Here is a 14,050-nt window from a genome sequence, read left to right as displayed (position 1 = left end):
GTTAACAAGTCAGGAAATGACAAATGCTGGAGAGGATGCGGAGAAAGGGGAACCCTCCTACACTGTTGGTGGGAATGCAAGCTGGTGCAACCACTCTGGAAAACAGTATGGAGGTTCCTCAAAAAATTGAAAATAGAGTTTCCCTATGACCCAGCAATTGCACTACTGGGTATTTACCCTAAAGATACAAATGTAGTGATCTGAAGGGGCACGTGCACCCGAATGTTTATAGCAGCAATGTCCACAATAGCCAAACTATGGAAAGAACCTAGATGTCCATCAACAGATGAATGGATAAAGAAGAGGTGGTATATATACACAATGGAATACTATGCAGCCATCAAAAGAAATTAAATCTTGCCTTTGCAAAAACTAGAGGGTTAACTCTAGATAACTAGAGGGTATCATGCTTAATGAAATAAGTCAATCGGAGAAAGACAATTATCATATGATCTCCCTGATATGAGGAAGTGGAGATGCAACATGGGGGGTTAGGGGGATAGGAGAAGAATAAATGAAACAAGATGGGACCGGGAGGGAGACAAACCATAAGTGACTCTTAATCTCACAAAACAAACTGAGGGTTGCTGAGGGGAGGGGAGGGGGGTCTAGAGACGGGGGTAGGGTTATGGACCATGGGGAGGGTATGTGCTATGGTGAGTGCTGTGAAGTGTGTAAACCTGGCGATTCACAGACCTGTACCCCGGGGATAAAAATACATTATATGTTTATAAAAAAAAATAACAAATAAATTTTAAAAAAACAACGTTAAAAAAAAATCTAGTATGTCTGGTATGAAAATTGCTACCCTAGCTTTCTTTTGAGGTCCATTGGCATGAAAGATTGTTCTATATCCCTTAACTTTCAGTCTGGATGTATCTTCAGGTTCAAAATGAATCTCTTATAGACAGCATATGGATGGATCCTGTCTTTTTATGCAATCTGCAACCCTGTGCCATTTTATTGAGGCATTTAAGCCAATCACGTTGAGACTCATTATTGAAAGGTTTGATTTTATTGTCATCATGTTGCCTGTGAAGTCCTTGTTTCTACAGATTGTGTCTGTAAATTTCTGTTCTGTATCACTCCTGAGGTCTTTCTCCTTTTATAGAACCCCACCCCCCACCCCCCGCTTTAATATTTCTTGCAGGGCCAGATTAGTGGTCACATATTCTTTCAGTTTTTGCTGGTCTTGGAAGTGCTTTATTTCTCCATCCATTCTAAATGACAGCCTTGCCAGATAAAGTATTCTTGGCTGCATGTTCTCATTTAGTACCCTGAATATGTCTTGCCAGCCCTTTCTGTCTTTCCAGGTCTCTGTGGAGAGGGCTGACTTTATTCCAATGTTCTTTCATCTATATGTAAGGAATCTCTTGCCCCAACTGACCTTAAGATGGTTTCCTTGGTTCTAAGATTTGTGATTTTTATTGTTACATGGCCTGGGCATTGGTCTGTTCTTTTAGATCTTGGGAGGGGGTCCTCGCTCCTTCTAGGACATGAATGCTTGTTTCATTCTCCAGATTAGGGAAGTTCTCAGTATGATTTGCTCAAACATGTCTTCTATTCCCCCCTCCCTTGGGTATCCCAATCATTTTGACATTGGAGTGTTTCATGACTTCATTTATTTCTCCAATTCTGTTTTCATGGATTTTAAGCTGTTTCTTATAGGCCTCCTTCTGTTCCTTCTTTTATATCAGTTTGTCTTCTAGATCACTAATTTGTGCCTCTGCCCCATTTAACCTAGCTGTTAGAATATCTAGATTAGATTGAATCTCACTGATAGCATTTTTAAGTTCTGCCAGATCAGTTTTGATTTCTGCCCTTAGAGAATCTATGTTGCAATTAATGGTTTTCTCCACCCTAGCTATTGTCTTCATTACTGTTACCGTGATGCCTATTTCCACCATCTCACTTATATCCATATTCATTAGTTCTGTGGCATAGGGGTCATAGTCACTGAATCTTTCCTATTTTAAGGGTTCCTCCTCTTAGTCATTCTGTTGTGGGTTGGTTGACAGAATGTACAGAGTCCAAATTATTGACCACAACTGAAGCAGGATGCACCAGTTTTAAAAGCACCTTGGGATTGTCAGCCTCATGTCCTTCCAGCCTGTCTTCTGGGGGAGGAGCCTGCTGCACTGTTATTCAGGCAACCTCATTTGGGCAGAGTTGCCCTACTCCCTGTTGGGGGGGTGGGGATTGGCTCAGTGAAAACCGTTTTTGTGTGTGTGTGTGTGTGTGTGTTTGGGCAGCTTGGTGGGGGCAGTGTGTTCTCTGGTGGCTTTCCTTGGCAGCTTTCCATGTCTCTTCTGAGAGAGCAGAAGTGATCATATCCAATCTCTGTCTCAGAATAGGGAGATAGCAGGCTGTTCTTCAGTCAGCTCTCCAGGCCACACTAGTCTCTGTTTTTGACTGTGCTGCTAATAACTGCAGCATCCTGGGTTGTGCAACCCACAGTGGCACTCCCAGCCCTCACTTCCAGGTCCGGGCATGACTCTGAACTTTGTGCTTCTAAAACTGTCAGCTGCAAATCTGTTAAAAAAAAAAAAAGGTGCTTAGGTGGCTCAGTCAGTTAAGCAACTGCCTTCAGCTCAGGTCATGACCCTGGAGTCCCAGGATCAAGTCCAGCATTGGGTTCCCAGGTCCACAGGGGGTCTGCTTCTCCGTCTGACCTTCTACCATCTCATGCTCTCTCTTACTCGCTCTCTCAAATAAATACATAAAATCTTTTAAAAAGGTAAAAAAGAAAATCAGCTGCCCCCAGTTCATACATGTGGCCCCGCAGCTCCAGGTTTCAATCCAGTGGGCTGCCCTCAAGTCCTTATCCCATTGCTACCAGTCTACAAGTCTGAGCCAGGTCCCCAATGCAGGAGGCTTTGCACTCTGTCAGCTCAGGATCCCAGAGGATCCCTTCCCCTTCCATTTATCTTCCAATATCTGCCCACAGATTTACAGCTTCCCACTTCATACTTCAAAACCAATGGCCAGAGATATTCTGTTTGTAGAGATCCGAATATGTCTTCTTAAATTTCAGACTGATTCCGTGGGTTTTCAGAGTTGTCTGATAGGTATCCAGCTCAGTTCAGGGGACCAGTTGAAATAGGGTCCCCTACTTCTCTATCTTTTCCCCTTCTCTTGTACAAGTCTTTTGATAAATATTATTTATTTATTTAGGGAACATCATAAGGTAGACTGTTCATGTTATTTCTCTGTGAGAATGTGTTATAGGAGCACCTAAATATATAACGTGATTAATAAATACCTAAAGGGAGCAATATATAACAATAAAATAATAGTAAGGAGCTTGAATACTCTACTGTCACCAATGGATAAATCATCCAGAGAGAAAATCAGTACAGAAATATGAGCTTTAAACAATATGTTAAATAGAGACATACACCAAACATTCCATTCAAAAGCAATAGAATACACGTTCTTCTCCTAGGCACATGTTACACTTTCCAGGATAGATCATAGGTTAGGCCACAAAACAAGTCTCAATAAATTCACAAGTTTAAAGTCATATCGAGCATCTTTTGTGACCATAATAGTATGAAACTATAAATCAATTAGGAAAAAAACTGCAAAAATTCACAAATATGTGGAAATTAAACAACATGTAATGAACAACCAAAAAAGGATTCCAAAGGGGAAAAAATACATTGAGACAAATTGAAATGGAAATAGAACATACCAAAAGTTATATGATACAGCAAAAGCAGTGTTAGAGGGAACTTAATAGTGATAAATGTCTACCTCAGGAAACAAGAAAAATCTCAAATAAACAGCTAATTTTTCACCTCAAGGAACTTGAAAAATGAACAAGAAAAGCCCAAAGTTACAATAAGGAAGGAAATAACAAAGATCAGAAGAGAAATAAAGGCACTTCCCTAACTAATTATGCTCAGAGGAATAGCAGACCAGGGACAGTTGTTCTGACCTTTGCCAAGCCAGCAGAAAACACCACACAATTAGATGATATCAAATAACCAGAAACGTAGCAGGTGATGATTCCTGACTTTCCCATTTCTGGAAAAAGTTCTTAATCAGTAAGTGATTAAAAAGTGATCAAAGAGTACATTAAAGAAGCCTCAAAATACTAAGGGAACAACTTCTTCATTGACGATTCTCTAGTTACTACCAAAAAAAAAAAATTAAAAATGCATAAACAAAACCAAAAAGGTCCTGCCCATTAGTCCAAACCTTGGGGAGTTTAGTGCATAAAAGATCCAGAACAGAAAGACACATCAGAATCTGAGAAACTTACCTCTGAAAAGGGGCCCACCCTAGACACCTGACACCATCACCAACTTGGCACTGCTCCCCTGGCTGCCAGACTATCTACTGCAGGGCCACCTGCTGCCAGTCCAGCTGATGTGGGTCCAGCTGCAGCCAGCCCAGCTGCTATGGGTCTAGCAGCTGTGGGCAGACCTGCCTGGGTCCAGCTACTGTGGGTCCAGCTGCTGCCAGCCTTGCTGCCACCCAGCTTGCTATCAAACCACCTGCTATAGGACCACTTGTTGCCAGCCCATATACTGTGTGTCCAGCTGCTGCCAGTCCAGCTGCTGGGGGCCCAGCAGCTTTGGATAAACGTGCTGTGGGTCCAATTGCTGCTAGCCTTGCTGCTGCCCCAGTTGTTGCACACCCCGCTGTCAGTCAGTTTGCTGTGTACCTGTGTATTGCAGGAGGACCTGCTGCCACCCCACCTGTTGCTGCCTTCCTGGGTGCCTAGCCAAGGGCTGTGGATCCAGCTGCTGCTCGCCTTCCTGCTATTCATCCCCTCACCAAAGAAACACCATCTGCACAAAACACCTTCCTGCTAACCGACTTGCCATTTGGAGGACAAATTCCCTTGCTTGATTTTGCTGAAAGTCAGCATGCAACCATCAAAACTTTTCTCATATGTCTTTTTATAAGCTTGTGAATCAGCTTGATGCTGTGCGGAGGACTTCCTCCCATTCTCTTCCTCCTATGTATGTGGATCATGTGCCAGTTTCATAAATTCTTTTTCTTTTTTACTCTGGTATTTTCTTTCTTTTGTTATTATGTTAGTCACCATATACGATGTACGATGTACTATTGTCAGTTTTTAATGTAGTGTTTCTTGATTCATTATTTGCTTATAACACCCAGTGCTCATTACAATATGTGACCTCCTGCCAGTTTCATAAATTCTTGATACCAAGTTATGGTCTTGGCTTCTGAAATCAGGATCATCTTCTCCCTCTAAGTAACTTAGGAAAACAAGTCTTTAAAACTTTTTCATGGGTTCCTGCAACTGATTAATATTTTATAATCATATTTTGTCTTTTAATATGCTTATGGCTCTTTCTCCTCCTTTCATCTTTTTGTGATCATTTGAGTTGTCTCCTGAGTAAAATCTATATCATAATTCCCCTCATATTGTCTTTTATTGTATGATATTCCTGATATAGGAACTTATATACATATTTGGTACCATACGCATCATCCAGCATGAGGTACACAACAGCCTGTAATGAATTATATTCCACATTTTCATGTGAGAATATTTCACTGTGTAATTTCATGTAGCTAATAATGGAAGACTAGGATCTAGGACTGGATAATTTCTTCTTGCTCAAAGCAACTACATTTGCATGCCAATAATGTAACAGTATTTAGTACTGAGCACTAGTAAACTGTGCAAATGTACTTATCCTTTACAAATGGAAGAAATAATCCCTCATATATGCAGAAAACATCTATTCAAAAATCAGTTTCTTAGAACTCAGCAAGCAGCAGATCAGATACATGTGAGGGCAGGTGGGACTGCATTTTGGAGCTCTCAAGAAAGCAGGTACACTTTCCTGTTTCCACTTGTTCAGCCACACATGAAATTCATCCCCATGAAATATTGTTAGCATCCACTTTGTCCTCACAAAACAGACTCTCATCTAAACTATCTCTGTATTGTGCAAATCCAATTCTGAATAGCCTCCATCTATTAAATATATCTCAACATAGTAAGAAAATAAATAGTTCCCTGCAATAAAAACTGGACCATATATTGTATTCCCCTAAAGTTATGGAAATTTGTCATCCTGACCAAAATACTATTAAGAAATTTAGGTTCAAACAAAGTTGAAGACTCAGAGACTGTGCAATGGTCATGTACGACTTTGGGTAACACATGGCCTGTGAACCATTCAAGAAACTAAACAATCTCCTGTATTTTCTGAGGAAATTATAAAGGATTTGAGATAAATCAAGAGCATGTTCCAGGGAGTGAGAAGAATGTGAGGAAGAAGAAAGAAAAGGACATGAGTATTCATAGGAGTCATGATAGATAAGATTGTGCTTCTGGCCCCAAACTAGTTAATGATGCTGCCTTTTCACTCAGGAATGTGAGGCTGGATTCAGGCTCTGAGAGGAAAAGCACACTTAGGCCCTGAGTCATCTCCCAGGAGCAGTGGAGGGACCTCTGAGGAGCTAGGAAGGCTTCTATCTGGGGTACATGCTAACATGGAAGATGAGCTATTTGGGAGGCTCTGGATAGACTGCCAAGACCAAACATACCTCTTGCTGGTCCTTAAGAGCTGGGTGTTTGCATGCCAAGATGATGAACGGTCATGGCCTGGGTTGCTTCCTACTTGCTAGGTATTTACCAAATGCTTCATTACATAAACTTTAATTCTGAAGAAATTTTCAAGGAAGTATAAAATTCCTATTTTAGAAAAGAAGAAATTAAGGCCAAAAGAGGCAATTAAAGTCAGTTTGTTTCCTAAAAGAAAATATCCTGAGGAAAAAGAGCCAAGTGGACATTGTTTAGGATGTGCATAGCACACAGGCAGAAAATTGAAGAAATGGAACAGGTAAGGGTGTATATGAATCTAGTATTACTGTCTGCAAGTGAAGCTTAAACCTCAAAGAAAATCATGAGAATGGTGTAAAATATACACTTTAGAATTATCCTACTTGACGAAATGAAACTGGAATCTTTATAGAAAACTCTCCAGAATCATTGATTGTGTGTTTTTCTCAGCATGGCAAGCACAGACTAAATGACTTTCTGCTGTTGCATGAAGAGAACCCTTGGACACAGAGATGTACATGTGGCATGGAAGTTGGCCTGAGCACACTGAGATCAAAGATATGTGAATGGTTGTGTCAGTCAGTTTGGGGTGCTATAATGTACTTCCATAGACTGGGTGGCTCACACAACAGAATTTATATGTCACAGTTCCAGAAGCTGGGAAGTCAAAGATTAAGGTGATTGGCAGATTAAATGTCTCCTTGGACCTTCTTCCGGTTTGCTGATGGCAGCTTTATGGCTATATCTTCAAATAGCAGAAAGTGAGAGAGCTTTGGTCTCTGTCTCTTATTACAAGAGTAGCAATCCTATTATGGGGGCATCATCCTCATACCCTCATCCAAAAATAAATATTTCTCAAAGATCTCACCTCTAATTGCCATCTAAATGGGGATTAAGGCTTCAGCACATGAATTTGAAAGGACACAAATATTCAGTCCATAGAAGTGAGGTATTGAATACATCATCTATAATCTACCCTTTGTTCCTCTCAGACCAATCTCTGTTTCTTCAAGGTGGTGGAAAATCCACAATTTCTAGAAAAAGATAAATAAGGAAAAGAAGGAAGAGGAAGGAGAAAAAGAAGAGAACTACAGAGAAGAAGAAGAAGAAATCATAGGATGGATGGATTGACGGATGGATGGATGGATGGATGATGGAAGGAAGGAAGGAAATAAGAGAGGGAGAAAGGAAAGGAGGAGAATAAGGGAATGTATAACAGGAAGTCTAATTGAACAAGCTGCAGCTACTGTCACTGTACTAGTGTGCAACTAGTAGACATATTCTCCATCTTATTCTACCAGTCCTATATTTGGTTTACCTTAGCCAATGCTTCTATTGTTTTGGATAATATCCCAATGGAGTAACCCAGATAATCCTGTCTAATGGGTCTAGATGTCTGATTACTGATACAGAGATAAAAAGAACCATATAGATATTTCAGTAAAATCTCCTGAGTTCCAGATACCTTTCTCTTTGCAGTCTACCTCTCCATGATAATTATCCATCACCAAACAGCGACCCTTTTCTCTGTCAGTCTACTGACATGAGAAATCCAAAATGACCAGGTGAAAGTTTTAACATTAGATCGTGACAATTACATTATATCATGATGATTAGATCTTGATGATTACAGCTTTGTAATAGAGCTTGAAGTCTAGAATTGTGACTCTACCAACTTTGGTTTTCTATTTCAACATTCCTTGGCTATTTGGGTCTTTTCTGGTTCTGTACAAATTTTAGGATTACTTGTTCTAGCCCTGTGAAAATGGTGATGGTATTTTGACAGGGACTACAATGAATGTGTAGATTGCTCTGGGTATCATGAACATTTTAACTATATTTGTTCTCCCAGTCTATGAGCACGGAATATTTTTCCCATTTCTTTGTGTCTTCCTCAATTTCTTTCATAAGTGTTCTACAGTTTTCAGAGTATAGATCCTTTACCTCTCTGGTTAGGTTTATTCCTAGGTATCTTATGTTTTTTGGTGCAATTGTAAATGGAATTTATTCTTTAATTTCTCTTTTTTCTGTCTCGTTGTGTATAGAAATGCAACTGATTTCTGTCATTGATTTTATATCCTGCCATGTTGCTGAATTCCTGTATGAGTTCTAACAATTTTGGGGAGGAGTCTTTGGGTTTTCCACATAAAGTATTATGTCATCTGGGAAGAGTGAGTGTTTGACCATTTCTTTGCCAACTGTAATACCTTTTACTTCTTTTTGTTGTCTGATTTATGAGGGTAGGACTTCTAGTACTATGTTAAAGAGCAGTGGTGAGAGTGGACATCCCTGCTGTCTTCCTGACCTTAGGAAAAAAGCTCTGTTTTTTTCCCATTGAGAATGATATTCACTGTGGGCTTTTTGTATATGGCTTTTATGATATTGACATATGTTCCCTCCATCCCTACCCTATGGAGAGTTTTAACCAAGAAAGGATGCTGTGTTTTGCCAAATGGTTTTTCTGATTCAGTTGAGAGGATCATATGGTTCTTCTCCTTTATTTTATTATTGTGGTGTATCATATTGATTGATTTGCACATGTTGAACCCTCTTGCAGCCCAGGAATAAATCCCACTCGGTTGTGGTGAATAATCCTTTTAATGTACTGTTGGATGTTATTAGCTAGTATCTTGGTGAGAATTTTGGCATCCATGTTCATCAGGGATATTGGTCTGTAATTGTCTGGTTGGGTTTACATTAATGCTCACCTCATACAATGAGTTTGGAAGTTTCCCTTCTATTTCTATTTTCTTGAAACAGCTTCAGAAGAATAGGTATTAATTCTTCTTTAAGTATTTGGTAGAATTCCCCTGGGAGGCCATCCGTTCTAGACTCTTGTCTGTTGGGAATTTTTTGATTACTGCTTCAATTTTCTTGCGGATTATGGGTCTGGTCAAGTTTTCTATTTCTTCCTGTTTCAGTTTTGGTCGTTTATATGTCTCTAAGAATGCATCCATTTCTTCCAGATTGTCTAATTTGTCGGCATATAGTTGCTCAGAATATGTTCTTATAATCGCATTTCTTGGGTGTTGGTTGTGATCTCTCCTCTTTCATTCATGATTTTATTAATTTGGTCCTTTTCTTTTTGATAAGTCTGGCTAGGATTTTATTGATCTTATTAATTCTTTCAAAGAATCAGCTCCTACTTTTGTTGATCTGTTCTACTGTTCTTTTCTTTTCCATTTCATTCATTTCTTATCTAATCTTATTTACTTATCTTCTTATGCAAGGTTTAGGCTTTCTTTCTTTCTTTTTTTTTTTTTTTTTTTTTTCTGTTCTTTTCCCAGCTCCTTTAGGTGTAAGGTTATCTTGTATATTTGAGACTTGTCTTATTTCTTGAGAAAGGCCTGTATTGCTATATACTTCCCTCTTAGGACTACCTTTGGTGCATCCCAAAGGTTGAGAACTACTGTGTTTTCATTTTCATTTGCTTCCATTAATTTTTAAGTTTTTCTTTAATTTCCTGGTTGACCCATTCATTTTTTATTAGGATGCTCTTTAACCTCCAATTATTTGAGTTCCTTCCAAATTTCCTCCTGTAATTGAGTTCAAGTTTCAAAACACTGTAGTCTGAAAATATGCAGGGAATAAACCCAATCTTTTGGTACTGATTGAGACTTGACTTGTGACCCAGTATGTGATCTATTTTGGAGAATTTTGCATGTGTACACTACAGAATGTGTAGTCTGTTGCTTTAGGACAGAATAGGCCACTTTTTCTACAAAAGGGCTCATGGTTATGCTCATTGGGGGTATTGCTTATTTCCACAGCCTTTAAACTCAGAAGGTACAAAAATGTAGCAAAAATAGCTGCTAATAGGTTTATCAATTGATTTAAGCTTAAGATATTTCATAATTATATACCATGATCCACTAGGTTTTTGCAGAGTCCAGCCTGGCAATCAAATAAAGTTGTGCTGGAAACCACCATCTCTGCATTCTTTTAGTCTTTGAAGGAGCACTAAACTCTGCTGTTCTCCATGGATGGCTATTGTTTCTGGTTAATATATTGGTCAGGAGACAGGAATTTTTAGGGGCTCTTATTTGACCTTTGTTTCTATCACAGCTCTCACCTCACATGTCTTGAGATGCACTTCCACTGCAAAGAGTTCCAACTGTTAGCAACTTTAGGATCTGCATCAGCTTTAGAGCTAAGATCATGTTCTTCATGTAAACCTCAGGCTCATAATTTCACACCATGAATGTACTAGGGCCTAGCATTTTCTTCCCAACATGGGAACTTATTAATGGCTATCTTTGCTCTGAATATCTCCATTGGGTTGACCAATGTTTTGTCAGACCTGCATGGCAGGCTTATATCCTTCTTGCCTAATGCTACTTATTTCAAACTTTATTTTTTTGGGGGGGGATGTCACACCTACATCACAATCTGTAGGTTTTTGCTGCCAAATACCCCTCTCCTTTTCCCCTTTTTAAAGCCTTTCATTGGCATTACTTCCCAGTAAACATCTTACATTCTTAATACTGTTTCAGTGTCTGATTCCCAGAGGACCCAACTGACACACAATGGAAGGGCTCTACCACTCACTACTTACATAAGTAGCCAGAAATGAGTATAAAGTAGACCTTAATGCCAATTAGACCCACATGAGAGGGACATGAACCAGGACTCCATTTATTATTTGGCCTCTATATGCATACACTCTAATAGAAGGACTCCTGGTATCTGTCAGCACAACCTCTACATCCAACACCTTTAGAAACACCTGGGTTTTCATCTTTCCCTAGTATACAGTTACTCTGGCATATGATTGAAAATCATCTGTGGAAAATATGCTACACACACACACACACACACACACACACACACACACTTCATTGTTGCAGAATATTTCTCAAGGAGACTAAACCTCTCCCTTATTTGAAGGGTTATATGTTTGAGAACTTACTCAGGTCAGGAAACTGAATGGGAAGTTATAATTTTCTATTTAAGTGGCTGACATCAGCCTCTGATTCACTATTCTTGAATCTTTTCCAATGTTTATGGCAGTGCCACAGTAATAAATTTGTTGGGTGCACAATTACCTCAGCCTTAAGGAAGCTATAGTCTATTGGTCAGATCTTGTGAGTGAAGGCCCACTGGTTGACATTTCTTCCTATTTTGGTAATTATATCTACCTTGACTCTGTTTTCCTACCATCCCCTATTTCCCAGTTCTCTATCATATTTTATCATCAACCCTGGCCACAGAGGACTACCACCACCGTCCTTTTTAATGATGTACATGCTTTACTGTTTTTGTGAGTAATGTTCTTTGGGATCTCCCAGGGAATATGATCAGTTTGCAGGCTCTCTGACAAGAAATAAATTCATTCTACCATGCACATTTCTCTGAATCTTCTGACTCCATTCTCAGCAGTCTACCAGGGCAGTTCTAGAACCTTAAGTTCATGTTTTGTAGGCCATTGCAAAACATTACATTGCTAGAAGACTCCTTATCTAGTGAGGTAAACCGTGGTACTTGTTTACCGATAATGGCACCAAAAAGACCACAGGGTGGGGGCGGGGCCAGGAATTTTATGGTCAGCCACATATGGATAACTGTTGTTTTCACATATTGTTATCCTTTCTCAACTTTGGGAGGAAGAATGAAAACTTGTATGCTTATTTCACTTAGCATAAAACTGAATGGGAAGAAATCAGAGAGGGAGATTAACCATATGAGACTCTTTTGACTCTGGGAAACAAACTGAGGGATGTGGAAAGGGAGGTGGGTGGGGGATGGGGGAACTGGGTGATGAGTATTAAAGAGGGCACGTGATATGATAAGCACTGGGTGATATCTCAAGTAATGAATCATTAAACATTGTATCAAAAACTAATGGTGTACTATATCTTGGTTAACTGAATTTAAATTAAAAAAATTTTTAAAAGTAGGCTTATAATTTCTAAATTTGAAGTAAAGTATATGTTGAATCAGGGACATAGAATTAAACAAAACAGACAAAATATCAGATCATTACAAGAAGAAGAAAGGGAGAATAAACTAATCTCTATTGAAAGTAAGTATAATGTATTCAATGTGTTTTGTGGTAAAAGTTGAAAATATGACAACTGTGGTCTCTTAGAGAAAGTACCTGTCTTCAACTTGTCCCATCCATAACGGGAGGGAAATAAGAAAAATTTCCAGAATATTCCAAGGGTTGACCTGAACGTGAGATAGAAATGAAATAAATATTTTCGCCAAGCAACTCTGTGTGCAATCTACTCCTAGACGTATGTTCAAAAAATCTTAATGTGTGTTTACTAAACAACCTGTAAAACAACATTCATAGAAGCACTATTTTAAAGGTCTCAAGCTTCAAAGTACCTACTTATTTATTAAGAGGAGTGCCAAGAAATAAACTGTGTCCTACTCATTCAGAAAGAGAATTAAACAGCAATGACAATGAATAAACAACAAATATTTCTAATAGTGATCTCTTAATAATTGCATAAATAGAACCAATTCTATATTCTTTCATTTATATGAAGGCTTTAAAAAGCCAAATTAACCTACAGGTTACAAATCAACAAAGTGATCAGGAACCTTTGGAAACAGTTAATTTAACTTCTATTCCTTATCCTCGTTATATTAACATGAATGCACTCATTTTGTAAAAACTGATCAAGTTGGAAATAATTGGCACTTTTTAAATGAGTGATATACCTAAAATATTTTAAAATGTTAGATCCAAAACATAAATCAGGTATCACCTTAACTATCCAATTCCCATGTTAAATGTAAGGAAATAAAAAAGAAATACAAAACAAAACAAATATTAAACAATAAGTGTGCTGTCAATGACATGATGTCACATACTCTACTGATTAACAAGGTTAGGTCTAAAGTCACCAAATCGTCCTGGTTTGCCAACTATACTCCTACTATCAAAAAAGATCCATAGCCAGGGAAAACACTTATTTCAGGATAAATTATGATTACTCTTCACACAAGAAATATATTAACTGATTAATGCTTAGTCCCTGTATACTTCTGTGCTTCTAAACATTGACTGATTATGACCTGCCATATGAAAGAGATGATACCAGACATTCATCATCCAAGGGTCCTACACAGAACTTAGAAACACCGGTGGGATATAGCGCTAAGAGAAGAAGATGCCTGTGAGACATTGCAAACAGGCCTCATAAGGAAACAGACTTGAGCTCAGGAATGAATTCAACTATGCCTCTAAAAAACAGCGTAAGACACTAACTGCAGGGATGTACAAAATGAAGAAGCAGAGTAAAAAAGCAAGGGAGAAAACACAGCTCTAATACTCAAACTACAATGCAGGAGAGAGGAACTTCTTGACATAATAAAATTTTGAAGCAGGAAAAATGCTACTGATAAGAAAAATTTTCATCTGAAATGTTTCCACAGGTTATTCCCAATTAAGAAACACATTAAGCACTTATTTACTAAAGATTCATAACATTAGGGGGGGAAAAAACTTCCTCTTCTTCAATTCCCGCATCATCAGGAAAACGATGT

This window comes from Lontra canadensis, unplaced genomic scaffold, assembly GCF_010015895.1.
Source record: "Lontra canadensis isolate GAN:19392208 unplaced genomic scaffold, GSC_riverotter_1.0 scaffold43, whole genome shotgun sequence".
Lineage (NCBI taxonomy): Eukaryota > Metazoa > Chordata > Mammalia > Carnivora > Mustelidae > Lontra > Lontra canadensis.
This window is presented reverse-complemented; position numbering follows the sequence as displayed.